The 12,618-nt window shown below is 34.8% G+C and overlaps 1 protein-coding gene across 1 annotated transcript in view; it reads right to left on the bottom strand.

Annotated features, from left to right (window-relative positions):
• The window catches only part of LOC136037278 (uncharacterized), a 123,683-nt gene that overhangs the window by 43,534 nt on the left and 67,531 nt on the right, over nucleotides 1-12,618 (bottom strand). The gene's annotated exons all lie outside the window — the stretch shown is intronic.

Below are 12,618 nucleotides of genomic sequence, written 5' to 3'. Positions count from 1 at the left end.
TAATACCTCGCTCTTTACGCTAAAGTATTTTTAGTAATTTCAACTATTTGTTCTGCGGTCTTTGTGATTCAGAGGTCATTCTTAAAGAATGGGACAAAATTCAACCTTTAGTGTAAAGAACAAGCTATTGACAAGGTGTTGAACCCCCTTATATGCGTAATAAAAATATACAAATACAACAGTTCGCTACATAAGTTAGATCGTAAGTTATGTATATTTATTACTAATAAAAACATTTGTAAAGAATGAAAAGTTCTAGTTGCCATTTTAAGTAACCAAAACTTGAAGGGCAACTAGGCCTTCTCACCCACCCCTTCTTTTTATATCAAAATCGTCTGATAAAAACTACGAAAATGCCTTTTAGTCAAAAAAAAAATTAATACGCAAATTTCGTTTTAATTATTCATATACAAAACATGCATTAATTAAAAAACGTTCAGAAATTAAATAAAGAAAAACAAGTTTTTTAAACTGAAAGTAAAGAGCGATATTAAAACTTAAAACGAACAGAAATCATTCCGTATACGAAAGGGGTTGTCCCCTCCTCGACGCCTCGCTCTTTACGCTAAAGTTATTTATTGTTTCAAAAAGCAGAGTTGTCACAAAGAGTCAAACTTTAGCGTAAAGTGTGAGGCGTTGCGGAGGCGTACTTATCTCTTATACCCACGCCACTCAAGAAGTGAAGTCAGGTTAATCCTAATGAAGTATACCTAAGAATGATAAAAACAAAATATTTTAGTAACAAAATGGTACTTGTATGACAGGACCGTATCCAGATTTTTTAAGGGGGTGTTTTCACAAGAATTTCTTCGGGGAATGGCAGAGTACACAAAAAAAAACTAAAAAAAACGCACAAAAAATTTGATTACAACCATTTTTGCTACATTTTTACAAATCAAACAAACATTTCGGGGGGGTTAAACCCCCAAACCCCCCCTGGATACGGTCTTGTTATATGATGTAGCACCGATCATTCAAGTTGTTCATCCATAGACACATTGTAAAACCGTTTTTTTTTTTTTCGTTAGTTTCTTTCAGCTTAGCGTGGGATAAAACAATGAGAAATGACCGAATACATGAGAAATATATAATTTGGGCTATATATTTGCAAATCAGGGGGTGGGTTAAAGTATATGAACAATGTGAAGTTAGAAAACAATTGTTATTTCATAATGTGCAGAATAATTGTAACTAACACATTTGACATTCAGACCAGCTATATTTTATTCCACTCTCCCTAATGTGTAAATATATAGCCCAAATTTGTTTCTAAAGTATTATACTTTTATCATACTCAGATAAATTTCATTAGCATTGACCGTCAGAGAAAGAGGTTCTACTTGTGTGAAGAATATTAGGTCAGGGCTATATAAGCTTGCAGTTTTCATAAACAACCAGCCAATTAAAAGGGAAACTGACCATCTCTTGTCAAAATTTAACTTTAAGATTTTTTTCTTCTGAGAGTTTCTTCTGGTAAGGGGAAGAATTCTTTTCAGTGGCAATTACTCCTTCCCCTTCTCCGCCTGGTTTAATTTATTTATATTCAAACAATTAGAACTTTTCTGGCAAAATTCAACAGCCCTTGTTTTTGAGCAGTCGTTATGGGCTCCTGTAAGGGTGGGCAGGGGGGCTCCAGAACCAGCCCCCTCCTGGTTGAATGACGCTGCCTTATGCTTTTATATTTTTGTTTTGATGTTGCTTATGATAGAGCATTGGGATTGCGAGTTTGACAAGGTTTGACCCCCCTCCCCCGCCCATAAAATTTCGTTTGTGGCTGCACATGATTCGTTCTCACAGAATTGGATGGGAAGTCCAATTTTTGTATACGGATTGGGAGGGGAGTAGCTGAGAAAAGTATAGCCCGCATCAGCTGGAGAACAATTTTTGTTCATTTCAAAGTTGTGTGTTTATTCTTTACTTTGCTTGGATAGGCTATTTCTCTTCATTTTAAAGAAATTGTAATCCTGTTTACATTTATTTGAAAAACTATCTTTGTATTTCATAGTATCGATGAATGAATATTTATTGGTACTTTTCTGTTATAGTGACCCAACTCAAGAATTATGATGTGTAAAACTCGAGAACAAACCATGAACCGGTTTTTCATCTGTTTGTATTAAGAAATAACTAGCTTACGCTCAGTGAAAAACAAGGGGCTGTGACTAAATGTATTAGACTTGTATAACTGGAGCTATTTATTTGTATATTAGGGAGGGTTGGGGGTAAAATGCAGACCCGGAATACTTTACCTCCACCCTCCGCCATAATGTGAGAATATATAGCCCAAACGCTTCTTGAGTTCTTGAGTGGAGTCACAGTAAGTAGAGTTCACTTCTTGAGTGGAGTCACAGTAAGTATTTATTTATTTTTTGGATCCTCGATAGAGGAACCCTTTTCCCTCTAAAGCAGGGCTTCTTAAACTATGGGTCGCGATCCCATTTGGGGTCGCGTAGCAAAATTATGGGGTCGCGAGTGATAAAAACACAATTTAACAAAAAATGTTTTTTAACTTGTAAAATTATTATTATAAAGAAAAATAACAATTATCATAGATAAATGTATCATAAAATCTTCTGGTTCGGAAAGACTGTTTATACCAGCATTTCTATTCCGATCATTATAATATCTTGTATAAATTTACTATGAATCAGAACATGTTATAGAAATTTATAAAAAATGTCAATTTATTTTTGTCAATCTCTTAAAACCAAAATAATCCTGATAAATATTATCAACAAAATTTCTAAGTGATATTTTGAAGAAACTATATAAACATTTGGTGTTATTTTCATTTAGCCATTGTACGATTGTGAACGAAGTGCATTTTATTTCGAATTAGTCAGTTTAATCCTTTCGCGACCGGCGGGACCTTACAGTCCCGGCATATAAAGATCCTATGAGCGCTTCTTAATTGATTAATAGCACCAGAATTGAACGATGTGCTTCAGGATGCTGTTAAGGTCATAAATTTGATTAAGAACCATGCCCTTAACAGTCGCTTATTTTCAAATCTCTGTAAGAATACGAGTTCGAACTACACAACTTTGTTATTACATGCAGAAAAAAGATGGTTGTCAAGAGGTCAAAGTTTAAAAAGATTATCGTTATTGAAGGACGAAATCGAAATAGTTTTAACTGAACGAAAACGTGAATTTGCTGCTTTTTTTCAAAACGACTTGTGGCTATCCAAGCTGTGTTATTCGTCAGATATTTTTGCGATATATTGTCTTTTCAAGGAAAAAATTGCGATATATTTACTTCAAACGACAAAAATTGAAAGTTTTATTAAAAAGATCAGCATTTGGAAAAGAAGAGTCGAAAAAACTTCGTTCGAAATGTAGATCACTTAAACTATTGTAGATCACTTAAAAGCGCTAGAAATACAGTTCCGGACATATTTTATATTAAATATTGATTTACAAAAAATAGTTTGGAATCAAAAGCCGTTTTGGATTGGCTTAAGTGAGATTGATCATCTGCCACTTAAAGCTCAAGAGGAATTTGCTCAACTTTCCTGTGACTCAAACTTAAAACTACAATTCCAAAAAAAAGCCCTTGACTGAATTCTGGATCTGAACTAGAACTGAATTTCCCAGAATCGCTGGTATGGCGTTAAATCTACTTTTGCCATTCAATACCATATATTTATGTGAAATTACTTTCTCAGCTTAAACACACATTAAATCCCAATATCGTTCAGCGATAAAAAATGTTGAAGAGGTCTTACTTCCAGCAGTTTCAAACATTACACCAAGATTTGATTTCTTATCCAATAAAAAATAGGCACATCCATCTCATTAAATTTTTAACGTAAACTTTAATTTAATATTTACCACCCAAATACTTGGATATATTCGAGAGAATTAAACAAAAAAAACAAGTTTTTTTTAATGAAAGTAAGGAGCGACATTAAAACTTAAAACGAACAGAAATTACTCCGTATTTGAAAGGGGCTTTTCCTCCTCAATGGCCCGCACTTTACGCTAAAGCTTGACTATTTTTCTTAACTCTACATTTTAAAACAGTAAAAAACTTTAGCGTAAAGAGCGGGGCGTTGAGGAGGAAAAGTCCCTTTCAAATACGGAGTAATTTCTGTTCGTTTTAAGTTTTAATGTCGCTCCTTACTTTCATTTAAAAAAACTTTTTTTTTTGTTTAATTTCTTGACGTTTTTGAATTAATGCATGGTTTAATCTTGGCTCTCTGCACGTAAATAATTAAAACGAAATTTGCATATTGATTTTTTGGGACTAAATGGCTTTTTCATACTTTTAATCGGAAGATTTTGTAAAAAAATAAGCGAGGGAGGAGGCCTAGTTGCCCTCCAATTTTTTGATTACTTAAAAAGGCAACTATAACTTATAATTTTTTGCGAACGTTTTCATAAGTAAAAAATATACGTAACTTACTAATTAAATTACGTAGCGAACTTCTATATTCGTATGTTTTTATTGCGTATATGAGGGGGCTCACCCCTCGTCGATACCTCGCTCTTTACATTAAAGCTTAAATTTTGTCCCAATTCCTTAAGAATGACCCCTGAATCACAAAGGCCGTAGAATAAATAGTTGAAATTACTAAAAATACTTTAGCGTAAAGAGCGAGGTATTACGAGGAGGTAAACCCCTGATATGCGTAATAATTTCTGTTCGTTTTAAGTTTTAATGCTGCTTCTCACTTTCAGTAGAAAAAACTTTTCATATTTATTTTTTCATTGTTTTTTTTTTAAATAATGCTAGAAAATCCTGCGCCCCCTCCATTGAAAGTCTCTTCCCCCATGAGAAGTTTCTCCATGGAAAGATCCTCCCCGGTAGCCCTCCCCCCTCAAATATCCCCCAAAACCAAAAATCCCCCTGAAAACGTCTGTACACTTCCCAGTAACCATTACTATATGTAAACACAGGTCAAAGTTTGTAACTTGCAGCCCCTCCCACGGGGAATGCGGGGGAGTAAGTCGTCCCCAAAGACATAACTATGGGGTTTTTCGACTATGGTGAATAAAATGGCTATCTCAGAATTTTGATCCGGTGACTCTGGGGAAAAAATGAGCGTGGGAGGGGGCCCCGGTGCCCTCCAGTTTTTTGGTCACTTAATAAGGGCACTAGAACTTTTAATTTACGTTGGAATGAGCCCTTTCAAGACATTCTAGGACCACTGAGTCGATACGATCACCCCTGGGGAAAAAAACAACAAAAAAACAAATAAACACGCATCCGTGATTTGTCTTCTGGCAAAAAATGCGAAATTCCACATTTTTTGTAGATAGGGGCTTGAAACTTCTACAAAAAGGTTCCCTGATACGCTGAATCTGATGGTGTGATTTTCGTTAAGATCATATGATTATTAGGGGGTGTTTCCCCCTATTTTCTAAAATGAGGCAAATTTTCTCAGGCTCGTAACTTTTGATGGGTAAGACTAGTCTTGATGAAGCTTATATATTTAAAATTAGCATTAAATTTCATTATTTTAATGTAACTATTGGTATCAAAATTCCGTTTTTTAGAGTTTCGGTTACTATTGAGCCTAGTCGCTCCTTACTACAGTTCGTTACCACGAACTGTTTGATTAAGACGGTCAGAATCCACTTTTGTTTTTGAAACTATAATAAAAACATTTCTATAATTTCAATTTTAGATTTTTATATGTTTCAAAACGAATTCTAAATTTATATATTTTCATATGCATATGTATATTGTTACCTAATAAATATATCATAAAAAAATATTAATTTATTTTTCTTTTATATTTGTTGGGGTCGCTAAGAAACTCGCAATCATAAATGGAGTCGGGAATTACAAAAGTTTAAGAAGCCCTGATCTAGACGATATCCTTCTTCTCGGAAGGTCATTCTTAGAATGTCAAAACAATGTCTATGAAACAGTGAAATTACTGTCAGAGCTGGGGTTTGTAATTCACCCGGGGAAGTCAGTTCTCATTTCAAGTCAAAGAATAGAATTTCTGTGTTTTTTGCTAGATTCACGATTTATGTGTATTTTCCTGCCGGAAAGAAAAATTAAAAAGGTTCTAGATTTAGTTTCAAAAATTCTTCGTCAAGAATCGACTACGATTGAAAATTTGGCCGAAACTCTAGGTGTTCTTGTTTCAACCTTCCCAGCAATGGAATTAGGGCCTTTATATTACCAGAAAGCGGAATCGTTAAAAACTCAAGCACTAAAGCACGCGAATGGTGATTTTGCGGCTAGGCTAACTTTAACATCCGATGTAATTTCGGAATTGCAATGGTGGTTGAATATTGCCAATCATGCTTCTAAAGCAATTGAGCCTAGGTCAATTTACGAATATTTGTGCAATGATGCTTCCAAATTAGGCTGGGAACTCGTGGACGAATATTCCATGAGAACAGCCACAGGTGAATGGTCCTCAGAAGAGAAGGGATTTGACATCAATGTTTTAGAAACGAAGGCCGTTTATCTGGGATTAAAGTGTTTTTCTCAGGATATTAGAGACACTCATGTTCGGCTGCGTTCATAATATAACCACAGTAGCTTATATAAATAAAATGGGAGAAACAAAATCTGAATTTTGTTACTATTTCGCAAATAGGATCTGGCAGCTAGTATTGCAGGGTAAAGGGTGGATATCTGCAGAGCATGTGCCAGGAGTTGGTAATATCGCGGACAAAGCATCTCGAAAATTTGATAATGAAAAAGAATGGAAATTGGATTCTAGAATATTCATAATTTTGAATTCGTTGGTATGTCAGTCGATAGATATTGACCTTTTTACAACTAGATTGAACCATTTGTTTCATGGAAACCAGATCCTGAATGTTTTTTCGTAGATGCATTTACAATGAGTTGGGAGCTTCATTTCTTTTATGCTTTCCCCCATTTAGCTTACTTCTGAGGACCCTTCAGAAGGTAGAGACAGATCAGGCAACTGGTATTTTGATTTTCCCAAACTGGACCACACAAGTTTGGTATCCCTTACTATTAAAGCTCTTAATAGGAACTCCTATACTTTTACCAAATAATACTTTTACTTTGTCTCTTCCACAGAAACCGACCTTACACCATCCATTGTCAAAAACATTACGCGTAGCAGCTTGTGTCGTCTCTGGCAAGGGCTTCACCATCAAGGATATTCTCCTTCCACAGTCGATATTATCATGGATGGCGGGATTCAAATAAGCGTCAGTACAGGGTTTACATTGAAAAATGGATCGAATTTTGTGGAAGAAACACAATCCAGGCCTTGGAGGCAACTGTACCGGAGACTTTGACCTTTCTTACGGAACTGTTTCACTCAGGTGTTGGATACAGTGCTACTAGTACTGCGAAGAGTGCTTTATCCGCAATTTTACCGAGCCTTCAGTTAGGCAGTAATCACATTACCAAGAAATTCATGTGAGGTGTCTTTAATAGAAGGCCTAGTCTACCCAAGATTTCTAGTATTTGGGATGTAAAATCTGTATTCGATCTATTTAGATTGCCAGATTGGGATATCAAAAATCTTAAAATAAAGACACTAACACAAAAAATAGCAGTTTTATTGATTCTATCGGCTTGTGAAAGAGTTCAGTTTTTGGCCAGTTTGTCACTTAATAATATGATACATAATGGCAATGGGAGTTTCGATTTTCAAATTAATGTGTTATTAAAAACAACGAAACCGGGCAACCACAAATCAATAGTTAAATCTCGACCTTTTCAAGAGTTGTCCCTTTGTCCGGTGACGCACCTAGCTGGGTATACTAGAATGACGTCATACCTGAATAGAGACGACGCACTTTTTCTTGCATATCGTAAGCCTTATACCGCTGCGTCTAAGTCATCTATTTCTAGATGGATAAAAGAAATGTTATTTCTTACAGGTATAGATACCAGTGTTTATGGTGCTCATGGCTCGCCGCGGTGGTGTAAAACGTATATCTGGTCTAATTTACGAGGAAACCAGAGGTGTTCTTAAAATTTTTCTAGAAAATGTTATTCGTGATGCTGTCACCTACACAGAACATGCCAAGAGAAAGACAGTAACTGCAATGGATGTAGTCTACGCTCTGAAGCGTCAAGGTCGTACATTGTATGGCTTTGGTGGTTAATGGTCCCCCTGAACTGTCCCCCTACCCAACGGCCTTTTTAAAGGCCATCAAATCTTTTAGACACTTCCTAGCTGTAAAGCCTGCCAAGCCCACAGCTAAGAAAACCTTAGTCAAGAAAACAGCCAAACCTACTGCAGTTAAAAAGTCAACTTCAGTCAAAAAGGCTACCAAGCCAATGGCTGGTAGCAAAAAACCTGTAAAGGTTTTCAAGAAACACACTGTTGCCAAAAAAGCAGTAGCAGCAAAGAAATCGACACCCAAGAAGGGGCCGTTAGTCAAGAAAGCTCCCACCAAAAAAAGTCAGTAGCTAAGAAACCAGCTAAAAAGTAATGTGTGCAATAAGCTATCCTATAGTATCAAACAGCCCTTTTCAGGGCTATCAAAGCAAATGCTCCAAACTTTATGTTCAGAAAGTTATAATGCTATAAATTTCTAATTTTGACTCCCTACTTTTCCCTTTCAAGTATATTTCAGCTGTTGTTTGAGCCCAAAAATACGTTGTATAATATTTACTTTTGCATTCTAGCGCTATTGCTGTCTAAAAAAAAAACAAAAAAAAAAAACACAACCCCATATTAAAGACTAGATTTGACGGCTGGCTCGTAAGGTTCAAGCTTGATATTATAGTGCGAACATTGATAAATATACAAATATATCGCCATAGCCGAATGGGTAGAGCGGCGCCTTCAAATTGCGGGAGCGGAGGTACCATTCCCGACTAGTCTGAGTGAGGCTGATGAATCATAACTAATAAGATTATATCAATCAAAAATAATAACAGATTAAAAATAACAAAGTGTAAATCGTGAGAGTTGAGGTATCATTCCAACTAGACTTATAAATACTAGTACTATTTTATAGTAAAACAACACAAATAGAAATAGTTTCGCTTAATTTGTTTTTTTCAAATCTTCGACAAAAAAGAAACGGTTTGATACAAAAAGTTTATACTCTAAAAATGACTGTTGTTGATGGTATTGTTTTCTTATTTAACAATACAACACATGAATCACAATCTTTGCAAAAACAAAAAAGAAGAACCACAGATTACCTAGAAATGACTCGCTAGGCCTCTGAGCAGAAATTGTTCGCCCAGGTAGAGCGGTTCCCTGAATATACGTTAGAATATAAGATACAAAAAGTTTAGACTCTAAAAATGACTGTTGTTGTTGGTATTGTTTTCTTATTTAACAATACGACACATGAGTCGCAATCTTTGCAAAAATAAAATAGAAGAACCAAAGATTACCTAGAAATGACTCGCTAGGCCTCTGAGCAGAAATTGTTCGCCCAGGTAGAGCGGTTCCCTGAATATACGTTAGAATATACGATACAAAAAGTTTAGACTCTAAAAATGACTGTTGTTGTTGGTATTGTTTTCTTATTTAACAATACAACACATGAATCGCAATCTTTGCAAAAACAAAAAAGAAGAACCACAGATTACTTAGAAATGACTCGCTAGGCCTTTGAGCAGAAATTGTTCGCCCAGGTAGAGCGGTTCTCTGAATATACGTTAGAAGTCTTTGATTAAAGTCAGTCTTTTTCGCGGCGCTCTTGAAGGAGCAAGTGCAATGGTATTATTGATGCTACTGAAAGACAAAAGTAGTTGAACTGTACAATGAAGTTGAGGCCAAAAAAATTTGAAGGGACTTAGAACAGAGACCAATTAAAGACTAACTTTAAAGTTAGTTTTTGATCTAAGACAATTGCTTAGCTGCCGCTATTGAAGGAACAAGTAGACTTTTGCTATATGTGCGATTGAAAGACCAAGGCAATTTGAACTGTACAATGGAGTTGGGCCTGACAACATATGAAGAGGATTTGGACATGGACAAATCAAAGACTAATTTTAAAGTAAGTCTTTGATTTAAGTCAGCTATTTATGCGGCGCTATTGAAGGAACAAGCAGAATTGTGGTGTATATGCTATTGAAAGACAAAGGTATTTGAACAGTCCAACGGAGTTGAGCCCAAAAATATATGAAAACGATTTGGACATAAATACACTGTTCACATCAGCTTTTATCATAAATTGCTGGTAAGTGCCCCCAATGGAATATATTGAATGACACGCCATCTTTCTGGAAATCAGAAATGAGTGTGAGTCCACTGTTGTTTTGGCTTAGCTGATGAGCCAATAAATAAAGTCAAAGATTGTTACTTGTGACAAAAGTGAATTGACATTATAGGCCCCCAGTATATTTGACCGATCAAGGCGATGCCCCATGGACTGAAAAATCAATTCCGGCATAGAAAAATTAATCATTTAAAACTGTAATTTTTCTTGGTGGCTTTCAACTTGATTAATTGCCGGAATGGTCAACTAAAATATCTTGGGGGCTTATAATGTCACTTTGGTTGCAATTTTCGACTTTATTCATTGGCTTAGATAAATTTGAGTCAAGTGTTGGCATTTATTTATTACCGATAGATGGAAATCAAGATATCCAACTTAGTCTCCTCAGTTTTTCTTTCTTCTTATAAAAGATGTAAACAGCTTGGCGCTATTAGAATAAGGAAACGAGTTTGTTACCAAGAATATTATTTTACTTTGAAAAATAAATCATTATAATATATATATATATATATATATATATATATATATATATATATATAAATATATATATATATATATATATATATATATATATATATATATATATATATATATATATATATATATATCTATCTATATAAAAATAAGTTGTCTGTCTGTCTGTGGGTCTGTGGATCTGTGGATCAGGTGACGTCATGTTTCGGCTGACGTCATGAAATTAGTTGCCGTCATTTTTGTTATGACGATGCTTAGTATATTGTAAAACACATTAATTTGGTTAATAATATACCATTTAAAACACCAAAATGAACATGCTGGAGTAGTCACTCGGTGAGAGAGGGTGTCAGAACGGAGAATGAAGGTCCCAGGTTCAAATCCTGGTTAGGCTAAAAAAGGTAAAAAACTAAAAACTAAAAAAAAAACTGAAAAAACTAAAAAAAAGGCAAAAACTACAAAAAAAACTAAAAACTAATAAAAAAATAAAAAAGCCGAAAAACTAAAAAAACTAAAGAAACTAAAAAAAGGAAAAAACTTAAAAGACTAAAAACTAAAAAAAAACTAAAAAAAAGGAAAAATGAAAAATAGAAGAGAAACAGAATACTAATAAAATTAAAAATAAAAATAAAAAAAAATAAAAAAGATAAAAAGCTAAAAAAAAGGTAAAAACCAATAAAAACTAAAAGAAAAAAAGGTAAAAAACTAAAAAAAAAAATTCATCTAAAAAACTAAAAAAAACTAAAAAACGTAAAAACTAAAAGAACTAAAAAAGTAAAAAAAAACTAAAAAAAAGGAAAAAACTGAAAAATAAGCGGGATGTAAAACAGGGGGATATAAATGACGACCGGGACACCGGGACATAAGGAATATAAATGAATCAGAAAATACAACTCATGTTTCCAAATGACGTCGTTTGGAGCCCAAATTGAAAATCCAGATCAATTTATGTCTACTTTCAAAGTAAAAGGGCAAATTTATCATAGAGCAGGGTCTCTTCTACCATTCTCAGGCGAGAATCATAAATATTTACAATTGTACTTCATCAGTGATAGAAATTCTGAATTGAATGCACGTTGCGAAATTTCTCCCAACATTGAAAGGACAATCGTTTCCCAATTACAACATCTTTTCCACGAAAATAATAATTTAGTGCGTCTGTTCAAAACAGCAATCGATTTGATGCCTACTTATACGCATAAAATTGTTATTTCTGCTGACAAAACGCCTCCTGGCCAACATGTGCGTAGATACAATGCTCCAACTATCGACGAAGTGGCCATCGTTATGGTCGGTGATCAGTTTTTACCTCGAGATATTATTCTCAGGGTTTCCACCACACGTGCTACAACTAAAAATAGGCCTACCAATAATACTTTTAAGAAATATAAACCCACCAAAGCTTTGCTATGGCACTCGACCTGCCGTAAAAAACAACAATGGAAAACCTAATAGAGGCCACAATCTTGACAGGGCCTTTTGAGGGTGAGGCTGTTCTTATTCCTCGCATTCCCATGATTCCAACGGATCTGCCTTTTCAATTTAAAAGATTGCAATTCCCAATTCGATTAGCATTTGCAATCACCATTAACAAAGCTCAAGGTCAATCATTAGAAAAATGTGGTATAGATCTTAATCCTGATTGTTTTCCCCATGGACAATTGTACGTTGCATGTTCGAGGGTCGGTAAACCTGACAATGTATTTATATGCAGCGACAATTGGACAGCGAAGAATGTTGTTTATTCGCAAGTTTTACGCAGTTAATTTGTATTGTATCTATCTATATAAAAACGAGTTATGTGGATGCATGTTTGTTTGTTTGTAAAAAGAGCGTTTGTATATGACGTCATTATTAGTACATACGGCTTTGCATATGCACAGACAATGAGAAAGCCAAGAATGTTGTTTATTCGCAATTTTTGCGTAGTTTGAAACACATATATAAATCTATCTATATTCACAGGTGGGACACAGGGACACAACTACAATGGCGCATAACTAAT

This window comes from Artemia franciscana, chromosome 16 (assembly GCF_032884065.1).
Source record: "Artemia franciscana chromosome 16, ASM3288406v1, whole genome shotgun sequence".
NCBI classification, from domain to species: Eukaryota; Metazoa; Arthropoda; class Branchiopoda; order Anostraca; family Artemiidae; genus Artemia; species Artemia franciscana.
Note: the sequence above shows the minus strand (reverse complement) of the source record. Positions and strands in the feature narration are given on the sequence as shown.